Genomic DNA, 8141 nt, shown 5'->3' with positions numbered 1-8141 from the left:
TTACGTGCCAATCATTTCTGAGTCATTAAGCGGATGTACGAGTATGTAAGTACATACTTCAAATAGCATGCATATTTATTATAACACTAAGAACATTTAAAGCTACTTAAATAAGAACATAATCCACTCAAAGTGTCTAGAAAAATAAACCTAGAGTTACAAATATAGTAACAAAAACAGCATATTCGTACTATAGGAAAAATACCGATTGATGGTTGAATGAGATTTTTGTATTTGTTGTTAGGCTTTCTTGAATATCACGGACTTAAGTATAATTACAATAAACGGGAAACTTCTTTCCTAATACTTATCTGAGCCACTTTTACGTATTTGCAAATGTTCAAACTCGCATTATGCAATTCAGTCGAAAGTAAAGACTTCCAGCAAATTTAATTCCGGGGACTTTAATGCCTTAAAATCTTTGGTAGATAGTTATACAAACATATTTACATATGTATGTGCGTATATACTTGCAATGCCATTCAAGTTTAAATACACTAAACTTGTTTTCAAAGTAATTGAGTGAAAATAAGCGCAACGTTACATGCAGACAACAAAAAAATATCCTCAGCCCTATTAAAATTCTTCATTTACCTCTAAATCTTGCATCTGCATGAAGCCACAAATTTTAATGAGAAGTGCATAGGAGAAAGTGTTTCTTTTTGCGCTGAAAGTTTTTAAAAATCTGTTGCCGGGGAGGTCAAACAGAAGTAAACTTTAGCGTTAAACTTACCTTCGTACAATTTGTGGTTTTTTCCTCAGTAAAGGCAACAACTTGTTTGTTAAATAAGTCTTGAAAATCTAAAACACGATGCACTTGAGCACAAAAAGCTACAAAATAAAAGCAAAAACCCAGTCAACAAACACCACTGGCAGTCGACAACTGCACTGGAAGCTTAGAAATAAATTTACAATGTTCGAGTATGCGAATAAAATCCATACATACATCCAGCTATTATCCGTTCTACTTTTTTATTCGGATATCCGGTAAATATCCGTTAATTTTGCTATCCTAATATTTGGTTAATATCCATTAATTTTGTGATCCGAATACTTTTTTAAAAACACATATTCGAATATCCGGATCCGTGTGGTCTGAAATCCAAATCTAGGTGGACAAAACTATTTGCTCACAGACGCTTTTACACAATTTGACACCACTTATTTTCTATTTACGTGTTTTTGAGGTCGCTGAGTACGAATCTGAAGTCACATTTCAAAATGGCGGATCCAATATTTAATTTTTTTTTTTGGTTCGTAGGAGCGGGAAATGCTTTATGCGCAGGTCGGGAACGCTAATCTCTATTCTACCATCCCCGAAGTATGTTGGGCTACCCAATAAAACCCAAACTTACACCGCGCGCGATAGTCCCGCATATGGCAGCGCAATTCTGCATGTCTTCAGATGCAGGAGCGCGCTTCTCTCTTGTTCAATTCGGGAGTCCTCAATAGACATCCGTCTTCTCGTTTGCAGCGTCTTCACGTACTCGCGACTGCTCCCCACTATTATGCACTGGAATTATGTTATTCAAAGTTCATGTTTTAGTATCTTTTCTCCAACATTCTGCGCGAAGTCAAGAAGTGATCGCACGTGAAGAAAGTATGGTGCGTGTTATCCTCAACGTTTCCACATTACCGATAGAACGGTGGGTCCACCCTGCTCATCGGTGAGGAATTGCGACAGGTAGGAATCGACTTCCCCGTGCGGTTGTTTCACCCATGTCTGAAGGTCAGCTAGCAGGATGTGCGTCCATCGACCTTTTGTGCTAGCGTTCCAGTTATGTTGCCACTGCTGAAACAGTTGTTCGCGTGCCCTCTGCGCTGCAGCTGCTCGTCCTATCTCGGCACTGAGATTGTAAATCTCTTTTCGCTCGTGAGCAAGTAGCTCAATTTGCATGACGCCGGAAATAACTAGGATCGCGTCAATGGACACTGTGCGGTATGCAGAAGCGTAGTGCACCTCCGTATTGGACCTAAGACATTTGAATACGGTATTTCTTGACTTTCAATGCGTCGGCCCATATTTCTGCCCATACAGGAGCACCGACTGGACTGCTGTCATCAAAAGTTTCGTCCGGCATGGTTTCGGGTCGCCCACAGAGCCACCGTGCTCTGCGCAGATTTTTCACATACTTTATGAATTTGTTCCCAGAATGTGAGTTTGTTGTCTAGCTTCACTCGGACGGATAAGTTGTCACGAGCTGAGGTCCGATGATCCATCATTTATCCATTGACACTACGCATTACCTGGTTCAGTTTGAGCTATGCCAGCTGGGTGTTTCTTGCTGTTATGACGGCGGTCACGTCATCTGCGAAGGCGACATACGTGGCGTTCCACAGGCCCGGGCCAAGACCCCCGTGCCCAGTTATACGTATCTTCAGCTGACCTTGCGTTGTTTCATACAATATCAAACGATCTCTGAGGTAGTCCCGAAACATATCTGGAAAGTATGTTGAAACCTTGAATGACGGTTCTAAGGCTTCCAACATATTGTCCCACTTTTGAAAGCGTACTACGAGCTTCCCATTTCAATTGCAGCGGCACTGCTAACGTCTTTAAACGGCATTGGCATCGTCAAGGGCCAGTAGTGGTGCATTTTCCAACTTAGAGAAGAGTCAAAGAGGTTGGTGCGGTGAGTGAGAGCCGACAAAGTACTTCGTGGCCACAAATGAAAAGGTTTCTCATACAGGGCGATGTAAATATTAAATGTGCTGCTCAATCACAGATCGGTAGAAGTGATCGAAATGAGCATACTTTCGCAACTGTGATTTGCGATTTTTAAAAGATTTTTTTAAAGATACTCGTAAGTATTAAGATTTAGAGTTTTTGTTTTGGTGAAAACCCCGACAAATGTTGTATATTGGGTAACTAAATACATATTTATATTCTTATTGTTTTATTTTCCACTTTGGCTTATGTATTTACACAAGAGTTAATGTAGTAGCAATGCCTAATGGAGGTTGCTTTAGCTTTGTTATTCAAGCGGCATTATCCTGTAAAGGTATATGGACAAACGTACATACATAAATATGTATTTAATACAAGTAAGGTATGCGATGCCCTACGATAACTATGCGGTAGCTAGCCTTGTTTCCGTGGTGCTTTATGGCGCAGAGGTACGAAGTAGTGCAGTTTACGTTAGTAAGTTTTTTGGCTATGTTCTCAAAGAGTTTGCTCCTGATGCAGTTTCGTATTTGAAGGCCCTGATAGAACTTATGGCCAAAAAGGCAGACATGCACACTAGAGTGGTGCAAAAAATAGCAATTTTCCGACATGCTCATGAATAGAGAAGTCGATTAAGTCATGCCCGTCTGTCCGTCCTTCCGTGTACACGATTACTCGAGTAAAAATTGAAATTTGGTGTGTAGGTTGCTTTATATCTAAGGTAGGTTGGTATTGAAAATGTGCGAAATCGTATTGTGACCACGCCCACTTCCCATATGAACTTATTTTCGAAAAATGCAAGAACTACGATATTTAAGTAAATATTGGATGCAAATTGTGGAAGCTTAGTATGTGAAGTAGAATTTTGGTAAAAAAAAAAATAAAATTTTATTATGAAATCTCAGTAACCGCTTCACTAATCCATACCAAGCTTGGTACGAGCCTTGCTTAGGACCCATCTAAGAAATCTGTTGAAAATCTTTGAAATCGGGCAATAAACACGCTCCCCTCCCATATAACGGTAATGTACAGAAACACGAGAACTGCGATAAACTACTAAGTAACTAATAAGTAACTACTGAAGCTTATTCGCTTATGTATGTATAAATAATAGTAGTTAATAATTTTATAAATGCGGCACGTTTTCCTATTTTTAGAAATCGGAGCGAATTATACAAAAGCCACACACATATGGATGTATGTATGTTTGAATGCATATACAGTGCCGAACGAAAAGTTAAATACGTTTTATTCTCGTTGTCTATGTGTTAAATACGGGCACAATAGATTCTTTGTCCCTAAAAAGGATCCAATTAACTATATATTTGCTCAGGCGAATGACAAACAGAGAGACATTGGAGGGATCCCACTAAGGGCCGGTTACTCAATGTCTGGTTAACACTAACTACAGGTTACACATAATTACCGACTTTTTGGACTCTCTGCTACATATATGTTATGGAGGCGATCACGTCAATAACGATGTTTAACCTGTTAGTTAATGTTAACCCTTAGGGCCAGTTTCTCAATGTCTGGTTATTTCTACCTCCCAGTAAAACATTACTGTTATGCATATAACATGTGATCAATAAAGCAGTCGTTGCATTTAACCGGAGTTTCTATCTCCGATTTGTGCTAACCAGACACTGAACTAGCGGCCCTTAGTAGGTAACCTTCCTTCCTTTTTTCTGCCGTGAACATATTTTCACTATACACGAACAAAGGCATGAGCTCAAAATTTGACCGCGAAAAAAGTCGCATAAAAAACTTCAATTCTCGATAGGCAATAGGTTAGGAAATATTTATTTTTTTATAATTGTTTTTCGGAACGAAATGTACATATGAGTAACTTTAGGCTTAAAACTTTGCCATGTTTCTAAATTTTTATTCGGAAACTGTATATAGAAGGTATGCTATTAATATACCAGATTTCATATATTATTGTGGATTTATGGTGTATGTACACTGTTTTGTTGCTATGATATGTTTGCACTGGTAACACCTTCACTTAAATTTCTCATTGACTTCAAATTGACGTTCAATATACATACATATGTACATATGTGTTTTTTTGTTGGAAATTGACTAGCCACAAATAATCGATTTTATAGAAGCGGGAGGTAGGATACAAAAAAACTCTATTATTTGCATTCAGTAATCCTGCCACAAGTGTATACATACATAAGTATGTGTACATTAGTGTGCGCCTTATTTGTGTTCAGATAATTTTTTTGTAAGTTACAAAGCAAAACTCCCCATCTGCGAAAAATTTTGCAAACCCGAATAACGAAAGGACGTGCCTCAACCCAGAAGATAATTTAGGTAGGTCTTCTTAAGTAAAGCCATTCTAAGAGGCCTACCCAAGAAGGGCTGAAAAAGGGCTTCTCTGCATGCCTTCTAGAAGGGCTTGTACATTTACAATTTACGGGAATGCATTACAAATGAGTTTCAATAAACATTTTAAGTTGCACTAACACATATTTGGTATAAACATTAAGCAAATACTTCAAAGATGTATGATTTTTATAAATAAAAGAAGGAACTATAAAAGAACTCCTATAAAAGCCCTTTTGGAAAGCCTTCCATGGGTAGCGAAAGAAGAAGCCCTTCAATTTGTGCCACTCCATACAAAAAAAGGAGAAAGGAATGTAGAGTGGAAGGCCTCTTGACTCATGAAGGCCTTTCGGAAGGGCTTTTAACTCCTGAAATTATCTACTGGGAAGAGTCCTAAAGTTGCATACGCTAATTCACTAAATTTTTACATAAAATACGAAAAAGAGCCTATAATTCATTAAAAAGGGATTATTAACTTCGTATCAATCAACAGATTTTTGTGCGCTAATCTTTAATAGTATGACTACGCCATTTTCATATCTCGTCAGGTCGGAAGTTATAGAGCCTTTTTTTGCATACCTTTAGGCTCTTGAGGCACGTCTTTCCATTATCCGATTTTGAAATTTTTTCGCAGATCACCTTTTTATGACCAAATGAATCTATCGAAGTTGAAAAATAGGGCGCACCCTAAAGTACTATTGTACACATGTGTAGTGAAATGAGTTTGCGTGTGCGATAAAATCAAAATTGACAGTAATATTCACTTCAGGTAGGATTTCATGGACGCGAACAATAATGGTGTAAAATATGAACAACAAAGGTGGCAAATATGTTCATAAACAGTAGGCTGGGTCGCGTAAAAAAGTCTATATAAAATGTTTGAAGTAAGAAGCATGTTATATTGACTACTAAACTCATTTTTTTTTTTTCAATTTTGTATGCGGAGAATGTTTTCACGATCCTTAGAGATGTATAGCTATGGAAATTATCTTGTGCAGGGAATGCGATTTTGGCTGTTTTTTTTTTACTGCGGGACTAGGGCGGAAACTTTGATGATGTTAAAATCTCCAAGAAGTAAACTTTCAAACCTGCTTCAATCATTTTCTGCTGCATGGGGACCGACCTGGCCTATTGTTAATATGAATGTGCTGTTTTTGGAAGATTCCATAGCCACCATGGATGTCAGAAGCGTTTATACAGCAAGTAATAGATACCCACTTAAGGTCTCATTATGCATACTTCGCATAAATTTCAAACTGTAATTTTGTATGTATTTTATATGTACTCCATTACCCAGAAATCAGCAGAACTCGTCACAACTTAGCGGTCTGCTGAGTTTAGATTTTGCTTCACATTTTCTTAAGTGATATTTAAATTGTAGTGGTACAAATGGTTGTGCGAAGTTATGTGAAGTATGCATAATCAGACCTTTACTCGTAATACAAGCAATTCGATTCAAAAGTGATAAAACTAGTCATATTGTCATAATGTGATCAACAATTTTATAACCGCTTTATATTTCATGGCATTGTGTTAATAATAAATACTGTTATGATACGAGCACCTGTGAACTATCTAATCATCAGACGCTTCTGATTAAAAATCTCACTTTCTGAAGTTTAACCCAAACGAATAGGATGTCTTAAGTATAGGCAAGTTTCATTTGACAAGAGCAGGGCTTGAAGATAAAATTATTTAAATATAAAAATACGCAAAATCTGTTTTAAGTATTTTTTTTGCTTCAATTAGTTTAAGATCTTTTCGAACACCGAATGGGCCTTCTTCTTCAACAACTTGATGTTGTTCTAAGAGTTGTGGAAAATCGATTTTTTATAAATAAAAGATTATGTATGTATATCGGGAAACTTTTTAACTATCGAAGATATATAGATACATATAAGTATGTGCATTAGACCGTACCACCCAACAGGCAAACAAAATGGTTTATCGTGCACCTTCCAGTATAAAGTATTTTTGCCAGGAAATTTCGAAAACATTTTTTATCGAACCTAGGTGTCGCCTTTTTATATTCTTGTGTGACACCTATTTGCATTTGGCAATAATTTTTTTTTTAAATAGTTGTACTACACTTTGGATAAAGTCAGCCAAATATATTTCTCTCAATACATTATTTAGTAACTCTAATCAAATAGTGTGTTGAAAAAAAAAACATATTTAGTTGACGTAACTAAACTCTTTTCTCATTGTGGAATAATCGAAATTATCGTTATCAAAAGTTTAGTGGTTTTTAGTGAGCTTTGATTTACTGGCGTTAGGGTAGTACGTTAGGATGATAGCAACCGAGATATGGTGTGTAAGTTAAAGAAAAATTCTTCCTTCGAGACAAAAACATCGATATTTCAATTTTTGGCTGGCGGTGTTGTGCATTTTCTTCCGTATAAAGTATGCTCGACAATTTTATGTGGAAGAAAATGCACAACACCGTCAGCCAAAAAAAAAAAAAAAACCAACCCAATCAAATTCAACAACAATTGCATGCATTTTGCCAAACAACATCTCTGCATAACACCGACCTTAAGCAGCATTTACATGAGGCGATTTTGTAAGCGATTCAACATCGCCGGAAAAGTTAATAGCAAAAATTTATTCAGTATAACTCGCAAGTTCAGCCTTTCATTTATGCTCTCTTAATTTCCCCTACTTTCCTTGTTTTTTGCAAGTTTTGGCGTACGAAAACGCTAACCAGTAAAAGCATGCAGCTCTTCAGACATGTATAAAATTTCTCAAGTTTTTTTTTGTCTGCTGGTATTTGAAACAACAGAAAGGATAACAGAAAGGAGTGCGATATTTTAAAATTTTTTTTTTTAATTTTTCTGACAGCTGGATCCAGCAGTTACTTATAAATAGTTCTGAACATGAGCTCTGGATTGTGTATTAAATATTCAAGATTATGTGACCTTATTTACATACATACAACTAGGAATGTAAACAGGTAAAATAAGAAATTTTATAGTTTCTTGCGTACGCTAAAGCAGTAATTGGACGCTATACGCAGCTTAACAACATGCATTATTCATTTTACTTACCTTTGTGGAGGAATCCATGCTTTGTATTTGTTGGTCCGCATTTTACTTCATTCAATAATCAAGGTTATTTTCTTTCTTTCAGAATAAATTGTGCG

The sequence above is a fragment of the Rhagoletis zephyria genome, unplaced genomic scaffold (genome assembly GCF_001687245.7).
Source record: "Rhagoletis zephyria isolate East Lansing unplaced genomic scaffold, Rhagoletis_zephyria_1.1 Rzeph_scaffold_06830, whole genome shotgun sequence".
Classification (NCBI taxonomy): domain Eukaryota; kingdom Metazoa; phylum Arthropoda; class Insecta; order Diptera; family Tephritidae; genus Rhagoletis; species Rhagoletis zephyria.
This window is presented reverse-complemented; position numbering follows the sequence as displayed.